This window comes from Oncorhynchus tshawytscha, linkage group LG04 (assembly GCF_018296145.1).
Source record: "Oncorhynchus tshawytscha isolate Ot180627B linkage group LG04, Otsh_v2.0, whole genome shotgun sequence".
Classification (NCBI taxonomy): Eukaryota; Metazoa; Chordata; class Actinopteri; order Salmoniformes; family Salmonidae; genus Oncorhynchus; species Oncorhynchus tshawytscha.
Genome location: NC_056432.1, coordinates 13,188,183 through 13,207,951, shown reverse-complemented (window position 1 = coordinate 13,207,951; position 19,769 = coordinate 13,188,183).

Below are 19,769 nucleotides of genomic sequence, written 5' to 3'. Positions count from 1 at the left end.
ATTTAACTAGGCAAGTCAGTTAAGAACAAATTCTTATTTTCAATGACGGGCTAGGAACAGTGGGTTAACTGCCTGTTCAGGAGCAGAACGACAGATTTGTACCTTGTCAGCTCGGGGGTTTGAACTTGCAACCTTCCGGTTACAACGCTCTAACCACTAGGCTACCCTGCCGCCCCATATATTACTGCACTGTCGGAACTAGAAGCACAAGCATTTCGCTACACTCGCATTAACATCTGCTAACCATGTGTATGTGACCAATAAAATTTGATTTGATTTGCTACCAGAACAAAGAAGCTGTAGAACTTTCCTGAAAATCCTTTAACAAAGATAAACTTCTTCACATGGCTTCTCTCGATATGGACTGCTATAGAAGTGAATGGGTGTCAGCTGCTCTTAAAATCTAGCTGGCTCTACTTTGACCCCAGAACAATGGCAGGACCCTCGCACTGTGCCCTGGACCGCCAGAAAGAGCTGAATTTAGTATTTCTGTGGTCACCTGGCTGACCTGGGTCCAGCCCAGAGCAGCACATTTCTATTCCCGTAAGCCCCCGATCAGCCTTACCCTGGCTTCCCGGACAGAGCATCCATTGCAGGTGTCATTAGCCGACCCCAGCGGCTCCCCGAGCCAACCCTATTAGAGGAGGAGAGTCTGGACTTAACACCCATCACCTCAGCGGACTGGCTCTGAGCTATCGCTAGCCGACACTACACCAACTGACTGAGGGAATATATATCAAAACACTCAACTTTCAGAGGAAATCGTTGTAAACTAATAGGATGAATGACAAGAGAATGATGGGGGGGGCATCATTTCATGATGCCCCTGTTATTGTGGCAGATCAGATCCAGCACAGTGCACAGTCCATTGGATGTAATACAGCAGGCTGTCTGTCAGGATGGGTGACATCCAGAGAGTGCCCTATCAGCCAACTAGCCAAACATCTAGCCAGCCAACCAGCCGGTCAGCCAGCGAGCCAGCCAGTTCACCAGCCAGCCAATCATCCGGCCAACCAACCGGCCAGCCAATAAACCAAACAGCCATTCAAATAACCAGCCAACTAGCCAGTCAGCCAACCAGACAACCAGCTAGTCAGGCTAATCAGCAAAGCAGTGAGAGAGTGTGGTCTGAGTGGATTTGTGGGGGCTGCCTGGCTCATATGACCTATTTATGCAGTGGCTTGGCCAAAGGAGTCATGGTTGTTTTAGCTAATGCAATTAACCATGCGTGGTTATACCCCCTCCTCGGCTAGAGGGAAAAGGAGAGGGAGAGGTGGAGGAAGAGGGCAGGTTGACAGAGAAAGGGAGTAGAGATTAAATGAAGGAGAAAAGGACTGCCAGAGATACACAGAGACGGGATGGAAAGAGTGAGAGAGAATCAGTAGAATAAGAATGAGAGAGAAAGAGCTAAAGAAAAGACTTACGTGTAAAATCAATAAATATAGAGGAGGAGGCCAGGAGGACCTTAATATTGAATGATGGTGGGCGAAGGAGCTGGGGCTTGAGCTGGGTTGGAGCAGGACCTGGAGATGGAGCAGGAGCTGGTGCTAGAGCATGAGCTGGAGAAGAAGCTGGATCTCGAGAAGTAAAAGGAGAAAGAGCAGGGCATTGAGCAGGAGCTGGGTATGGAGAAGGAGCAGGATATGGGGCTGGAGCAGGAGGAGTGTGGCTAGTTCCACAGCCTCAGCCCTCTCCGACGTGGCTCTGGTGGTCAGCAGTGTGGTCAGTTCCACAGCATCAGCCCTCTCCCCCGTGGCTCTGGTGGTCAGCAGTGTGGTCAGTTCCACAGCCTCAGCCCTCTCCCCCGTGGCTCTGGGTCCACTCCATATAACTGGCCATAATTCACCTCATTTGTCAGTTTGGGGTCTCAGAGGTTTGGGATAAAAGTGTGAAGAGCCCTAATGGCAGGTGGAACAACGGAGGACCCATCTTATGCGATCTCAGCAGGAAAACATTTCTGGAGTAGCCCTTGAGGTGGGGAGTGTACTTTGATGTGTAGTCAAGGAGGAGTGCATTTTGGGGGGTCCAGTTTAAGCTTGTTCAGAGGTCCTCAGAGAGAGAGGGAGAGCCCCACTGAACCCCTCCATGTTGGGGCAAGATTCAACCCCCTCATTTAGCGCTCTGGTGGCAAAATTAAATGGTGTTGCAGCACATCAAAGAATAAGCCATATTTTAAAATACGGTAGCCTTATCCAACAGTACTGGTAGCCATATCCATCAGTACTGGTAGCCGTATCCATCAGTACTGGTAGCCTTATCCAACAGTACTGGTAGCCGTATCCATCAGTACTGGTAGCCGTATCCATCAGTACTGGTAGCCTTATCCAACAGTACTGGTAGCCTTATCCATCAGTACTGGTAGCCTTATCCAACAGTACTGGTAGCCTTATCCATCAGTACTGGTAGCCTTATCCAACAGTACTGGTAGCCGTATCCATCAGTACTGGTAGCCGTATCCATCAGTACTGGTAGCCTTATCCAACAGTACTGGTAGCCTTATCCATCAGTACTGGTAGCCGTATCCATCAGTACTGGTAGTCTTATCAATGTCAGCATGAAACACTACAACGCAACAGCAATACACAGAGACTTCACTAACGTGCTTTCAGATACATGTCACACAACCCAAGGGCACCCTTTGCGTTCACTATCTCAATATCAACTAGACCAATGCAATTCTCCATGCATAGCTGCATATTATTTACAAAGCTGATGTTATTCATACTGTGTGTGTGTGTGTGTGTGTGTGTGTGTGTGTGTGTGTGTGTGTGTGTGTGTGTGTGTGTGTGTGTGTGTGTGTGTGGGTGCATGTGCGTGTGCGTGTGTGTGTGTGTGTGTGTGTGTGTGTGTGTGTGTGTGTGCACTCAGTGACAGAGGGAGCATGATGGACGCTATAGACAGGAATAAGGGAGAGATTCCATGTATGTTTGCAGGTTATGAGACATCCCTATGTTGAGAAGGTTCGTCATAGACTGCACTTGGTAATACTAGTCATGGCATATACCAATAATAGCATCGCAATCAGCTCTGTGAGAGAAGAAGTGGGTCGCAAGACAAAACCTTGATTAAAATCACAGCGATTATACCATTGCTTCATCTCTCATTCTGTGGGTTTCCCCAACATCTGTCCTCTAAGGGAGGAAGACATATGGAAATACATAAAGCTTGACGTTACACACACACCTTAATTGTAAAAAAAAATATCTGGCATCATGTCACACTAGGCATGCAAATAATTTTGCTGAAATATAGAAGCTTATATTGAGGTCAAATGAAGCCCCAGATAAGTGGAGTTGAAATACAGCTATTGCTGTCGTTGTTTTCTACACAATTCCATGGTTCATCTATCTAACATATTATTTAGAACAAAGAGGAGAAACCACACATACGCTCACATAATGGCAAGAACTGTCATGCGCACACACACACACACACACACACACACTCACACACTATTCTGCTGTTAGTGATATTATATCTTATACCGAATATCAGAATTAAACACTTAAAGTTACAATGATAACTATCCTGCATCCAATGACAATTGAAGGAAATAACAGCTTGGTCAATTGAGAATACTACTTTCCACCTCTAACCAGTTGAGTGGAAGTATATGTGAGCAACAAAGAAAGAGCGGTGAGGAGAAGGACGATGCTCGGTGCCATTTAACAGGAATGTGAAATCAATACACAGTCTGGAAATGGCAGGAAAAACATCATTGTAAAACAGTTATTGACCTGTTAGAGTGGTTTACACTTGCTGGTACAAGACAGATTGTGACAATATTTATTTAGGTAACAAGGGACTGGGGGAGGGCTGGTAGAGATACAATAGTAGAGTAGAAGGGGAACCATATGGCAGCTGCAGCTTCCACCAGATGCAGATGTTCCTCTAAACGTCCATCAAGCCTCCGGGCCCCCCCTTCAGCCCCCCCGTTCCCCACGCACAGCAGCAACCTGACAGCTTTAAAACAACTGCACAATTAGAGCTGCATCTGTCACACACAGCCTCCCTCTTAATCAGAGCGACTTTGCAGTGGGCGAGACAACGAGTGGAGACACACAGTAAAACAGTGAGGAGAGAGTCTGTGGTCGAACTACGCTGTTTGTTCTGATTGTTGGTTCGACCAAGATATGTAGATGAACATTGATCTATGCCACAGACATATAGGCAAGGCATCATATTTAAGGCTATAATATAATAATTCTCCAAAACCGATGTTGCTTGAAAAAAATATGTATGTCAACTGAAATATTACTTATTGCTGGTTATAGTCACGTAGGACTGTACAGAGGCAAACAGCACTGCTAAAGAATGCTTTTCATTATCTACTATTATTATTAACAATAAATCATTGTTATATTAATCATAGTGGACCGTATTAGTGTGTTGCCATACCTGGTGTAATATCCCCTTACACTACATGACAAAAAGTATGTGGACACCTGCTCGTAGAACATCTCATTCCGAAATCATGGTCATTAATATGGAGTTGGTCCCCCCTTTGCTGCTATAACAGTCTCCACTCTTCTGGGAAGGCTTTCCACCAGATGTTGGAACATTGCTGCAGGGACTTGATTCCATTCAGCCACATTAGTGAGATCAGGCAATGATGTTGGCCGATTAGGCCTGGCTCGCAGTTTGGCGTTCCAATTCATCCCGAAGGTGTTCGATGGGGTTGAGGTCAGGACTCTGTGTAGGCCAGTCAAGTTCTTCCATACCGATCTCAACAAACCATTTCGGTATGGACCTCGCTTTTTGCACGGGGCATTGCTAAAAAAAGGAAAGGGCCTTCCCCAAACTGTTGCCATAAGTTGGAAGCACATAATTGTTAAGAATGTCATTGTATGCTGTAGCTTTAAGATTTCCCTTCACTAGAACTAAGTGGGCCTATCCTGAAACACGAAAAACAGCTCCAGACCATTATTCCTCCTCCACCAACTTTACAACTTTACAGTCCGTCGGACTTCCAGATGGTGAAGCGTGATTCATCACTCCAGAGAACGCGTTTCCACAGCTCCAGAGTCCAATGGTGGCGAGCTTTACACCACTTCAGCTGATGCTTGGCATTCCGCATGATCTTAGGCTCGTGTGCGGCTGCTCGGCCATAGAAACCCATTTCATGAACCTCCAAATGAACAGTTATTGTGCTGATGTTGCTTGCAGAGGCAACCTTATTCTAAAATGTATTAAATTAGGCTTTTAGACATTTTTGAAAATGTAATAAAAACAGTATTCAGACCCTTTGCAATGAGACTCAGGTGCATCGTGTTTCCATTGATCATCCTTGAGATGTTTCTGCAACTTGATTGGAGTCCACCTGTGGTAAATTCAATTGATTGGATATGATTTGGAAAGGCACACATATGTCTATAAAAGGTCCCACAGTTGACAGTGCATGTCAACATACAAAAACCAAGTCATGAGGTCGAAGGAATTGTCCTTAGAGGTCCAAGACAGGATTGTGTCGATAAACAGATCTGGGAAAGGTTACCAAAACATTTCTCAATCATTGAATGTCCCCAAGAACACAGTGGCCTCCATCATTCTTAAATGGAAGAAGTTTGGAACCCCCAAGACTCTTCCTTGAGCTGACCGGTCAAACTGAACAATAGGGGGAGAAGGGCCTTGGTCAGGGAGGTGACCAAGAATGCAATGGTCACTCTGACAGAGCTCCAGAGTTCCTCTGTGGAGATGGGAAAGCCGTCCAGAAAGACAACCATCTCTGCAGCACTCCATCAATCAGGCCTTTATGGTAGAGTGGCCAGATGGAAGCTACTCCTCAGTAAAAGGCACATGACAGCCTGCTCGGAGTTTGCCAAAGGTACCTAAAGGACTCTCAGACCATGAGAAATAGGATTCTCTGGTCTGACGAAACCAAGATTGAACTCTTTGGCCTTAATGCCAAGCTTCACGCCTGGAGGAAACCTGGCACCATTCCTATGGTGAAGCATGTTGGTGCCAGCATTATGCTGTGGGGATGTTTTTCAGCAGCAGGGACTGGGAGACTAGTCAGAATCGAGGGAAAGATGAGCGGAGCAAAGTACAGAGAGATCCTTGATGAAAACCTTCTCCCGAGCGCCCAGGACCTCAGACTGGGGCAAAGGTTCACCTTCCAACAGGACAACGACCCTAAGCACACAGCCAAGACAATGCAGGAGTGGCTTGGGACAAGTCTCTGAATGTTCTTGAGTGGCCCAGCCAGAGCCCAGACCTGAACCCGATCAATATCTCTGGGGAGACCTGAAAGTAACTGTGCAGCGACGTTCCCCATCCAACCTGACAGAGCTTGAGAGGATCTGCAGAGAAGAATGGGAGAAACTCTCCAAATACAGGTGATCCATACTTGTAGCGTCATACCCAACAAGACTTGAGGCTGTAGTTGCTGCCAAAGGTGCTTCAACAAAGAACTGAGTAAAAGGTCTGAATACTTATGAAAATGTAATATATCTGCATATTTGCTCAAATTTATACAAACCTATTTTTTCTTTGTCATTATGGGGTATTGTGTTTAGATTGATGAGGAAAAAACAAACAATTTAATCATTTTTAGAGTAAGGCTGTAACGTAACAAAAAGTCAAGGGGTCTGAATTCTTTCCTAATTCACTGTATAGTGTATTTTTCAACAATGTCAGTGAGAGAATGTGGAAATATTGAAGTCATAGCAGGAACAGGCCTACTAGCAGGCAAGGTAGGATCATTAAAAACAAAGGGGGAGAAGGGAGGAAAATATTTTTAAAAAGAGGAGAGAAAAGGGAAAGATATCTGACTCATGGAGTGGCATATGCCTGAGACATTTTAGGTAAACCCTGGGAACAGGTGAACAGCAGTATGACAAGGACATTTGCTGCCTGCCATCTATGTCACTTACAGCTATTAAGTTACGTAAACATATCTATCCAGTGTCTGGTTGGTTTGGTTGAACTTATATATCTAGTCTGGTGAAATTGGGTGAACTTATCTATCCAGAGTCTGGTTAAGTTGGGTGAACTTATCTACAGTACCAGTCAAAAGTTTGGAAATACCTACTCATTCAAGGGTTTTTCTTAATTTGTACTTTCTACATTGTACAATAATAATAATGAACACATATAACTATGAAATAACACACATGGAACCATGTAGTAACCAAAAAAAGTGTTAAACAAATTAAAATATATTTTATATTCTTCAAAGTAGCCACCCTTTGCCTTGATGACAGCTTTGCACACTATTGGCATTCTCTCAACCAGCTTCATGAGGTAGTCACCTGGAATGCATTTGCCTTTGATTTATTTAACACTTTTTTGGATACTGTGAAGATTCCATATGTGTTATTTCGTAGTTTTGATGTTTTCACTATTAACTATGAATGAGTAGGTGTGTCCAAAATGTTGACTGGTACTGTATACTGAGTCTAATTAATAGGATAAATTATGGGATTTATATTTTGATTAATTGGAGAGAAATGTGCAGGATGTAAAATGAGCAAGATTACCAACTGACCCAGCAGATAAGTACCATTCTGTTAAAAGTTCAACCTTTTTTAGCCAACACTAAACTTAGGAATAGTGTTTTCCATGAATCATGTCAAGTATGAGTGGAAGTGATGAAGATGACAAAATATGGCATATGATCCAATGTGAGTAAACTACTAAACCACACATTCCTTCATATAGTAAAGATAAAAGATTGTTTTAAATAGTATCATACTGTGATTTATGAAATAAAACAGGCATCTCCCCAATATTAAAGATCTAGGATTTATGAAAGCCAATTTATATTGGTATGGCCTGTTTGGTATGCATTCATTCAGAGCACAAAGGAAATTAAAAACCAAGAAAAGAGAACAATTGAATATAAATGTGAGGATTTTGAATTTTTTTGCTGACAATGACCACAAAAATACAACTGTCCCTGTCTTTCTAGTCAGAATAATGATGGCGAAGGATGTCCTTTAATTTTCAGCTCAGCATCATTTGGACAGGTATAATAGATGGATCTCTGCATGACACAGTTAAACCGTTAGCAGATGTATTTCTGCTTTGAATTTAGTTAACATGAGCACATTTCTTCCATATGTCATTCCAATTGAAGAGCTGACGGAAAGCATGTCAGGTCATGTTCAGTGTGATCAGCTAGTTTTATCACTGCTAAAGCTTCTGTGCTGTAGAATTAGCACCTCTGTCCTCTCTCAGTCACACACACGCACCTGCACACACAAACCTTCATGCAGTGTGGGATTACCTCTCTCACACGCACACGTGCACACACACACACGTGCACACACACACACACACACACACACAACTAATGGAATTATTGGGACATGGATATCCTAGTTAAATGGCAATATTTGGAATTAACAATGCAATGTAAAGCTAGCAAACAGATCCAGCCATAATTTATTCCATATATTGACAGCAGAGATGAATCCTTATGCATTGTCTATAAATGTTTACAGAGTAAAAATACACCACTATTATGTGTGTAAAGTTAAATAAAGGTCAAATTTAAAAAAATAAAGAAATACACCACTAATATGTGTGTAAAGATAAATAAAGGTCATATTAAAAATAAAAAAAGAAATACACCACTAATATGTGTGTAAAGATCTAAGAGTTAACAACCGTTTGACATTTGATGTGTTTTGCTAAAAGAACAATATTACTGAATGTGTTTTATGTGGTCTTTTAGGAGGACTGTGAGTTTTGGAGGGAATGGTCCAGGTGTAATCCCAATACAGTAGAGTGGTGTTACGGTATATTAAAGGCACCCTCTAGTGGTGGAAGATCATAAATGTATACAAGCTTGACTGTAAGTCGCTTTGGATAAAAGTGTCTGCTAAATGGCATATATTACTGTACTGACAGAGAGGATGGGAGGAATCACAGGATAGAAACGCGAAGGCTATTTACTCAATCAGGCCCTGAATTCTTATTTACTGCGTTTAAATTGTGTTTCCTTAAAATGAAGAGGAGAGTCACCATGTCACTGGACACGAGATCTGACTGCAAACTGAAGGGGAGGGGCTGGGCTCTGCATTGTGGAGAACACAGACGATACGCTGTATCAGTGCTGCACGAGAGCTTGGCTATTTTCAGATAAAGCTGCAAGGGGAAAAATACACAGATAGACACTGCAGCCTTTCAGGACCAGAGTTGGCTCCCACTTGTACAGTATGGCCTACATCTTGTGAAAGTACTTGTGATAACACTGTGAAAGAACACTACATACTGTAAACTGGTATATAGTTAGAGGGATCACCAGCCCTGATGTTAATTGCTCGTAATTCTCTCCGGTTTGAATCTGAGTCCTCAAATCCACACATATCTGAGAGTTATTCTCCAACATGCTATGGGTGTGCTCAATGTAATTTGTGTTGAACATGCTCCCTCTTCATCAGGTAACAATGTTTAAAGTCTACTGTGACAGGTCTACTTGTACTGATATACCAGATGCATTTGGCTCCATTTAATCATTTAAATTGTGTTGTATTTCAATGGTGTAAATATTAATGTGATTGTTTAAAGATGGCGCTGACAGACATGGCAGCTCTAATTCAAGCTCCTAAGCAACTTTGCAGTATTTTGTTTTTTGTGTGTTATTTATTACATTATTAGCCCAGAACATTTTTAACAAGCATTTCGCTACACCAATACAATTTGATTTGATTTATATACTTTATGTTAATATTCTGTATTATCTTTTCATTAGTAGTAGTGTTTCATATTTTATCTGTATTGTTTATAGGCTTGTTTGGAGAAAAAAAAGGTTTGTGTAGAAGGTTCAACACGAGCAAGACAGTTGATTCTGACAGCTCTATAGAGTAAACTGGTAGAAACGATCTCCAGTTCAGTTTAGCTTTGTAGTTCTATCTGCTAGCTTTTGTTTAAAGTTGTTTGATAAGCTGCAGAGTTTTTTGGTCTGGTAAGGATTGCTTGTAGCAGAGTGAAAAGAGAGTTCAGTGAGGAGGCGAGGTGGTGGGGTGTCTTCAGTGAGGCTGTGGTTAGGGTGCAGTGGGGGGGCTGGGGAGTGCCGTGTAGAGACGGAGATGGAGACAGTGAAGGTTCACACACAGTACCACAGAACCCCCCCACCCCTCCCACCGCACCCTAACCACAGCCTCACTGAAGACACCCCACCACCTCGCCTCCTCACTGAACTCTCTTTTCACTCTGCTACACTCCATGAATAGGGAGAGAGAGGGAGGGATGGAGAGAGAGAGGGAGGAAGACAGAGAGAGAAAGAGAAAAAGTGAGGGGGCGAAGAAAAAAAATCATCAGAAGAAAGGGAAACGAGGGAAAAGAGCAGGAGGCACTCTTCAACTTTCCCTCTCATTCCCAGCTGTGTTACAGGCAAGAGATCGCCTTTACAGAATCTACTGGCAAAATCTGTGCACACACACACACACCTCCTGCAGCAATCTCGGAAACTGTTCCCTGTCTGACCTTCAGTTTTGTGTTTTGTTTTGAATAAATAATACATTATACCCTCTCATCATGCCTGTCTCAATCATCGGAAACAACAACAACAGAATAACAGCAGAGGAAAAAGTTTGATCCAGATGTGAGTCATTTAGTGTTTCCTACGCACACGGTCTGCTTTGTAGCTCGGGTCAAAGAACAGCAGCACAACCGGCCCCTCCTGCAAACACTAAAGCACAAACCTACACAGATACCAGAGTCGTGATTCCACTAAAGAACAAACCTACACAGATACCTACACAGATACCTACACAGATACCTACACAGATACCGGAGTCGTGACTAAAGATGCAGCAGCTCCAGGTTATAAGGATGCCTTTTTGACGTTTATTTTTTTCTTCATCTCTACTGTTTTAGTCACGGCTGTTTCTTTCATTATTTTTTCATCCTGCAACTATTATCCCCTCAAGGTGTCCTCCGGGCCTAGTGGATAAGCTATTTGAAATACTTGTTTTTTTTTACTGCTGTTATACTCAAATTGGCCTCAAGAAAAGTGGTGAGCGGTAACAGTATGGGTTGTATTTTTGCACAGATTTGTAACTGGTATAAAGGAGAAGCTCTGGTATTTCCAGCAGGGTTACTTGTGATGCTGGGACTGTGATCTCTGATGTAGGGAACATGGTTGGACAGCAACATGAGACACAGCGGCGCCTGGACAGAACAGGGTGAGGGTCTGAGCTATTGGTGATCAGTAAATATAACTATGTTATGGACTAAATACATATATGCAAGCGTTCTATGAAGCAATTATGTCAATCATACACAGAATCCCCTGTGTTGTTTTCATTAGACGTTCGACAATTTCATCAAATGAGCCGATTGGTTTCAGTATTTGTTTACTGAGGGTGCCTGGGACTAGCATGGACAATCCTATCTCCCCAAGCAATCAGAGCATTCTGAATTCATCACGGTTTATCTTAACCTGGCCTTCTCATTGTACTTTAATCTAGTCACGGCAACATGGCATACAGTAGCAAAGGGGTGAACTGAAAAGATGAGGGGAGAAGGGAAGAGGGAGGCACAGGGATTGTGAGAGGGAGAGGAGGATGTTCAGAAACACAGAGACAGAGAGAGATAGAGAGAGAGAGAGAGAGAGAGAGAGAGTGGGAGAGAGAGAGAAAGATGAGCTCTTCGACATCGTCCTCGTTCATGTCAAGAACCAGTCACGTGTGAAAACTTGCCTTAACTCCTCTGCTTCTGACGGGCGGCTCAGAGAATTTGACAGATCTGTGCACCACGGAGGCGTCTCCCCGCCATTTGGCATGCCATGCGCGTCTGGTGCGCTGGAGACTGCCTGTCAAACGCCTATGAGTCCATAAAGCAGCTAGAGACCCTACGGAGTGCCAGATGGGCCATTAAGGTACTATTAATGTAGATGCCATCGCTTTTCTCTGACTGGGACATGCACTTTCTAACTACGAGCAGCTGCTGCCATTTACTACGACAGCTTCCTGGTAACTTTGGCCGACTGGCATCAACTAGCTGACTTTCTATACACTACCTGGGACTTTTGTCTTTTCCCCCTCACTTAGAGAGGAGGGTTGATCTCCTTCAGCTTCCACTTCTAGTGTGAAACCACACACAAATGTGTACGAATCATTGTCAGTTATTGTCAGCAAAATATTCTAATACTGTAAATATATCCATCCATAGTCCCACACTGAGCATATTGTGTGGCAGTGTACGGTTATTCCAGTTTACTCTCTACTGAGTGTTAATATCATGCTTTAATTGAGAGGAAATTGTCTGCTGGCAAGAAAAGGTTAAGAAATAAAACAACCATGGATAAGTGTCGCAATCAGTAAAATTCTATTTTGGTTAAATAGAATAAAATGGGATGTTTTTGAGATCATTATGTAAATCATATTGACAAAGTCCTATTAGCAGAATTAGGTTTCCATCCGGACATTTACAGACCTTTGTGTTGTATACTGGAGGGGGAGGGGGGTCAATGGTTTCGGGTTTAACACCCTTCGAGACCCCCCAACGCAGCCATTTGTTTTATCTCAATATCAAATCATGTCTGTTAAAAATTAAGTACCTTTACAGTGCTTGTTTTCAATTAAAATGGTCAAAAAGAAACATAAATAGATTCTTAGCAAAGAGCCATTTCTGAAGCAAGAATTTTGCTAGGACTGTCTAGAAGTGGTCTGAGGGTGGAGAAATTCTGGTGAATTATCTGATCAATTGTTCCAATAATTATTCATGCATATGCATTGTTCTGTCGAAAGCCAAACCTACCATTGGTGTACGTGGCCTAAGACCTCTATTTTCTTGGCATCTGACCATAGCACTAAAATAACAATGCATTCGAAAGAACAATGCATATGCAGAAAATACAGTACATCGCCAAAAGTATGTGGACATCACTTCAAATTAGTGGTTTCTGCTATTTCAGCCACACCCGTTGCTGACAGGTATATGAAATCGAGCACACAGCCATTCAATCTCCATAGACAAACATTGGCAGTAGAATGGCACGTGATGAGGAGCTCAACATGGCATCGTCATAGGATGCCACTTTTCCAACAAGTAATTTCATCAAATTTCTGCTCTGCTAGAGCTGCCCCAGTCAAATGTAAGTGCTGTTATTGGGAAGTGGAAAGGTCTAGGAGCAACAACGGCTAATCCGCAAATTGGGCCAAACAAGCTCACAGAACGAGGCCGCTGAGTGCTGAAGAGCGTAGCACGTACAAATCATCTGTCCCCGGTTGCAGCACTCACTACCGAGTTCCAAGCAGCCTTTGGATGCAACGTCAGTACAAGAACTGTTCGCCGGGAGCTTCATAAAATGGGTTTCCATGGCCAAGCAGTCACATACAAGCCTAAAATCAACATGCTTCACGATCTGGCAGTCCAACTGACAAATCTGGGTTTGGCAGAAGCCAGGAGAATGCTACCTGCCCCAATGCATATTGCCAACTGTAAATTTTGGTTTAGGAGGAATAATGGTCTGGGGCTGTTTTTCATGGTTCAGGATAGGCCGACTTAGTTCCATTGAAGGGAAATCTTAAAGCTACAGTATACAACGACATTCTTGACAATTCCAACTTATGGCAACAGATTGGGGAAGGCCCTGTGCAAAAAGCGAGGTCCATACCGAAATGGTTTGTTGAGATTGGTATGGAAAAACTTGACTGGCTTACACAGAGCCCTGACCTCAATCCCATTGAACCCCTTTGGGATTAATTGGAACGCCGAACTACGAGCCAGGCCTAATCGGCCAACATCATTGCCCGATCTCACTAACGTGGCTACAGCATACAATGACATTCTAGACATTCTATTCTGGGTTTTCTAGGGATGGGGTGTGACACCAATCAGGCCACCAAGGACTGGAATTTCCCGGCCTGTCCTAGATGATTCTGTGCTTCCAACTTTTTTTAATTGACCTTTTGTGGCAACAGTTTGGGGAAGGCGCTTTCCTGTTTCAGCATGACAATGCACCTGGGTAAAAAGTGAGGTCCATACAGAAATGGTTTGTTGAGATCGGTGTTGAAGAACTTGACTGGCCTACACTAAGCCCTCATCGAACACCTTCGAGATGAATTGGAACGCCGACTAGTAACTAGGCCTAATGTGCCCGACCTCACTAACGCTCTTTTGCTGAATGGAAGCAAGTCCCCAAGGCAATGTTTCAACATCTAGTGGAAAGCCTTTCCAGAAGAGTGGGGGCTGTTATAGCAGCAAAGGTGGGACAAATTCCACATTATTCCCCCCTTTAGTTGCCACGTTTGACATAGACTTGAAGCGTTGTATGTAGGCATCTTTCCTCATGGTTCGTCAGGATATGTTTTCCTCCATCTGGAAAGTCCAAATTACACTAAATTCGGTATGTAGATCCATGGTACATATCTTAATTTAGTGGCTGAGTTATTGATAAATCAGCAAATCCAATTTTACGAGTCCATTTAAATCCTTTGTAAATCCACTCAACAATGGCCTATAAACTATTTACAATACCATTTTCTCACTATGTAATGCTTAAAATAATCATGAAAATCTTATCATGGACTAAAGGTCAGATTCACTCCAAATGTGGTCCTTGGGACTCATCGTAATTGTCCTTAAAGAGTTTGAGAACAATTAGATTGATGCACTCAAAGATGCATCAGAAAAATATAAAAACTTTAATCTGTTTTACCTCATTTCTACCAGCATGTCACATGTGCAATCAGAGGGGGAAAAAATATAGACCACTTTTACTTCACACACAGAGGCACATACAAAGCTGTCCCTCATAATTGTATCCACCTGATTCCTGCTTACAAGCAAAAACTAAAACAGGAGGTAACAGTGACTCGCTCAATCTGTACGTGGTCAGATGACGCAGATGCTAAGGTACATGACCATTTCGCTAGCACACACTTTAATATGTTCCGGAATTCATCCAATGGCATTGAGGAGTATACCACATCAGTCACCGACTACATCAATATAAGTGCATCAATGATGTCGTCCCCACGGTGACCATACGTACGTACATACCCCAACCAGAAACTATAGATTACAGGCAACATCCGCTCTGAGCTAAAAGGTAGAGTTGCTGCTTTCAAGGAGTAGGACAGTAACCCGGATGCTTACAAGAAATCCTGTTATGCCCTTCGACGAACAATCAAACAGGAAAAGCATCAATACAGCACAAAGATTGAATCCTACTGTCACGCCCTGACCTTAGAGTTCATTTTAATTCTCTATTTGGTTAGGTCAGGGTGTGACTAGGGTGGCAATCTATGTTTTCTATTTCTTTGTTGGCCTGGTATGGTTCCCAATCAGAGGCAGCTGTCTATCGTTGTCTCTGATTGGGGATCATATTTAGGCAGCCTTTTCCCACCTGTTGTTTATGGGATCTTGTTTTTGTGTAGCTGCCTGTGAGCAGCCCAGAACGTCACGTTTCATTTTCTTCTGTATTGTTTTTGGTGAGTTTCATATTTATTAAACATGTGGAACTCTAAGTACACTGTGCCTTGGTCCATTCATTCAGATGATTGTGACACGTACTACACCGTCTCTGATGCTCGTCGGATGTGGCAGGGCTCGCAAACTATTACAGACTACAAAGGAAAGCCCAGCCGCAAGCTGCCCAGTGACATGATCCTACCAGATGAGATAAATTACTTCTATGCACGCTTCAAGGCAAGCAACACTGAAGCATGCAGGAGCGTACCAGCTGAAAACCACCATATTCCCTGTGCCCAAGAATGCCAAGGTAACCTGCCTAAATGACTACCGCCCTGTAGCACTCATGTCTGTAGCCATGAAGTGCTTTGAAAGGCCAGTCATGGCTCACATCAACACCATCATCCTAGAAACCCTAGACCCACTCCAATTTGCATACCACCCAAAAGATCCACAAATGACACAATCTTTATTGCACTCCACACTGCCCTTTCCCAGCTGGACAAAAGGAACACCTACATGAGAATGCTGTTCATTGACTAAAGCTCAGCATTCAACACCTTAGTGCCTTAACTTCTTTGGGCTAGGGGGCAGTATTCGGAAGTTTGGATGAATGAGGTGCCCAAAGTAAACTGTGTGTTACTCAGGCCCAGAAGCTAGGTTATGCGTATAATTTGTAGTATTGGATAGAAAGCACTCTAAAGTTTCCAATACTGTTAAAATAATGTCTGTGAGTGTAACAGAACTAATATGGCAGGCGAAAACCCGAGGACAATCCATCCAGAAATGTCTTTTTTTCAACTCACTACTGATTACAATGGCTGGGAATGGGAATATAAAGAAGGACTTTATCGAACAAAAGGACCATTTGTTATGTAGCTGGGACCCTTGTGATTGCAACCAGATGAAGATCTTCAAAGGCAAGTGACTTATTTTAGCTCTAATTTCTGACTTTTCGTGACTCCTCTGCTTGGTTGGAAATGTATGTAATGCTTTTGTCTGCGGGGCGCTGTCCTCAGATAATCGCATGGTGTGCTTTCGCCGTAAAGCCTTTTTGAAATCTGACAAAGCGGCTGGATTAACCCCTCTAGGGTATGTCCCACCTGGCCAACATCCAGTGAGATTGCAGAGCGCCAAATTCAAATACAAAAATACTCATTATAAAAATTCAGAAAACAAAACATATTTTACATAGGTTTAAAGATGAACTTCTTGTGAATCCAACCATGGTGTCAGATTTTTTAAAAAGCATACCTTACGATTATTTGAGAACATAGCTCAGCAGACAAATCATTACAAACAGTAACCAGCCAAGCAGAAGAGATACACAACTCAGAAATAGAGATATAATTAATCCCTTACCTTTGATGACCTTCATATGGTGGCACTCAGAAGACATTCATTTACTCAATAAATGTTCCTTTTTGTTCGATAAAGTCTCTTTGTATCCAAAAACCTCTGTTTTGTTCGCGTTTTCTTCAGTAATCCACAGGCTCAAACGCAGTCAAAACAGGCAGACAAAAAAAAATCAAAATATCCGTAAAGTTCAAAGAAACATGTCAAACATGGTTTATATTCAATCCTCAGGTTGTTTTTAGCCTAAATTATCTACAATATTTCAACAGTACAATAACATTGTTAATATAAAAGGTAAACAAGAAAGGCACTCTCTCGGGATTGCCCATGAAAAAGCTCTGTGACACGTCAGGGTCCACTCATTCAGACTGGTCTCCCTCATTTATCAGAATACAAGCCTGAAACAATTTCTAAAGACTGTTGACATGTAGTGGAATGAATAGGAACTGCAATTTGGGTACTAAGTCAATGGATACTGTAATGGCATTGAATAGAAAACTACAAAACCAACAAAAAAAACTACTTTCTGAATGGATTTTTCTCAGGTTTTCGCCTGCCAAATCAGTTCTGTTATACTCACAGAAACTATTGTAAACGTTTTGGAAACTTTAGAGTGTTTTCTATCTAAATCTACCAGTTATATGCATATCACATCTTCTGGGCCCGAGTAGCAGGCTGTTTAATTTGAGCATGCTTTTCACGTTTCAAAAAAACGTTCCCGTTTTAAACAAGATATTTTGTCACGAAAAGATGCTCGACTATGCATATAATTGACAGCTTTGGAAAGACAACACTCTGACATTTCCAAAACTGCAAATATATTGTCTGTGAGTGCCACAGAACTGATGCTACAGGCGAAACCAAGATGAAATTTCAAACAGGAAATGCCCCAGATTCTGAAGGCACTGTGTTCCAATGTCTCCTTATATGGCTGTGAATGCGCCAGGAATGAGCCTACACTTTCTGTCGTTTCCCCAAGGTGTCTGCAGCATTGTGACGTATTTGTAGGCATATCATTGGAAGATTGACCATAAGAGACTACATTTACCAGGTGCCCGCTTGGTGTCCTCCGTCGAAATTATTGCGTAATCTCCAGCTGCGTGCATTTTTCCATTTGGTTCAGAGGAGAAACCAAACTGCCACAAATGATTTATCATCAAATAGATATGTGAAAAACACCTTGAGGATTGAGAAACATTTGCCATGTTTCTGTCGATATTATGGAGTTAATTTGGAAAAAAGTTTGGCGTTGTAATGACTGAATTTTCAGGGTTTTTTCTTCGCCAAACGTGATGAACAAAACGGAGGGATTTCTCCTACACAAATAATCTTTTTGGAAAAACTGAACATTTGCTATCTAACTGAGAGTCTCCTCATTGAAAACATCCGAAGTTCTTCAAAGGTAAATGATTTTATTTGAATGCTTTTCTTGTTTTTGTGAAAATGTTGCCTGCTGAATGCTAGGCTTAATGCTATGCTAGCTATCAATACTCTTACACAAATGCTTGTGTAGCTATGGTTGAAAAGCATATTTTGAAAATCTGAGATGACAGTGTTGTTAACAAAAGGCTAAGCTTGTGAGTGAATATATATATTTCATTTCATTTGCGATTTTCATGAATAGTTAACGTTGCGTTATGGTAATGAGCTTGAGGCTATGATTACGCTCCCGGATACGGGATTGCTCAACGCAAGAAGTTAATATTATGATATTTGTAATTAGAATTCCGCGCTCTGCAATTTCACCGGATGTTGGCCAGGTGGGACAGGAGCATCCCAATGAGCCGCAAGAAGTTAAAAAGATGATCACTAAGCTAAAGGACTAAACACCTCCCTCTGCAACTGAATCCTGGACTTCCTGATGGCCCGCCCACAGGTGGTAAGTGTAGGTAACAACACATCTGCCACGCTGATCCTTAACACGGGGGCTCCTCAGGGGTGCGTGCTTAGCCAAGCACGACTCCAACTCCATCATCAAGTTTGCCGACAACACAACGGTAGTAGCCCTGACAGGACAACAACCTTTCTCTCAACGTCAGCAAGACAAAGGAGTTGATCATGGACTACACGAAAAGGAGGGTAGAGCACACCCCCATTCACATCAACAGGGCTGTAGTGGAGCAGGTCGAGAGATTCAAGTTCCTTGGAGTCCACATCCCCAACAAGCTATCATGGTCCATACACAGTCATGAAGAGTGCACGACAATGCCTATTCCTCTTCAGGAGACTGATAAGATTTGCCATGGGTCCTCAGATCCTCAAAAGGTTCTATATCTGCACCATCAAGAGCATCCTGAATGGTTGCATCACTGACTGGTATGGCAACTGCTCGGCATTTGACTGCAAGGTACTACAGAGGGTAGTGCGTATGGCCAAGTACAACACTGGGGCCAAGCGTCCTGCCATCCAGGACCTCTATACCAGGCGGTATCAGAGGAAGGCCCTAAAATTGTCAAAGACTCCAGCCACCCTAGTCATTGACTGTTCTTTCTGCTACCGCATAGCAAGTGGTTCCAAATTCTAGTTTCATAAGACTCCTTAACAGCGTCTACCCCCAAGCCATAAAACTGCTGAACAGTTGGCTACCAGGACTACATGGCTACCAGGACTATTTACATTGACCCCTCTTTTTTATGCTGCAGCTACTTGCTGCTTATTAGCAATGCATAGTCACTTTACCCCTACTTACATTTACAATACCTCAATTACCTTGACTAACCTATAAACCCCCCTCCACACACACACACACACACACATTGACTCAGTAATGGTACTCGGTATATAGCCTCATTATTAGATACAAATTATGCAAAGACCCAATGTAAAATATCATGATTAGTAGATCTGTATAATTCCATATTGTTGCCCTATTATGTGGTCTGAATGTAGTGAAATTTAGAAACTGGAAGTTCTGCCGCTTGCACAGTCAGCATGTTACAGCTGTGAGAGTGTATAGAAGTACTTTTTTGAACACTAATGTGGAGTGTACCAACTGAGATTTAAATAATTTACACAAACAGATTTCAACAGAATAAAGTCCCACAATT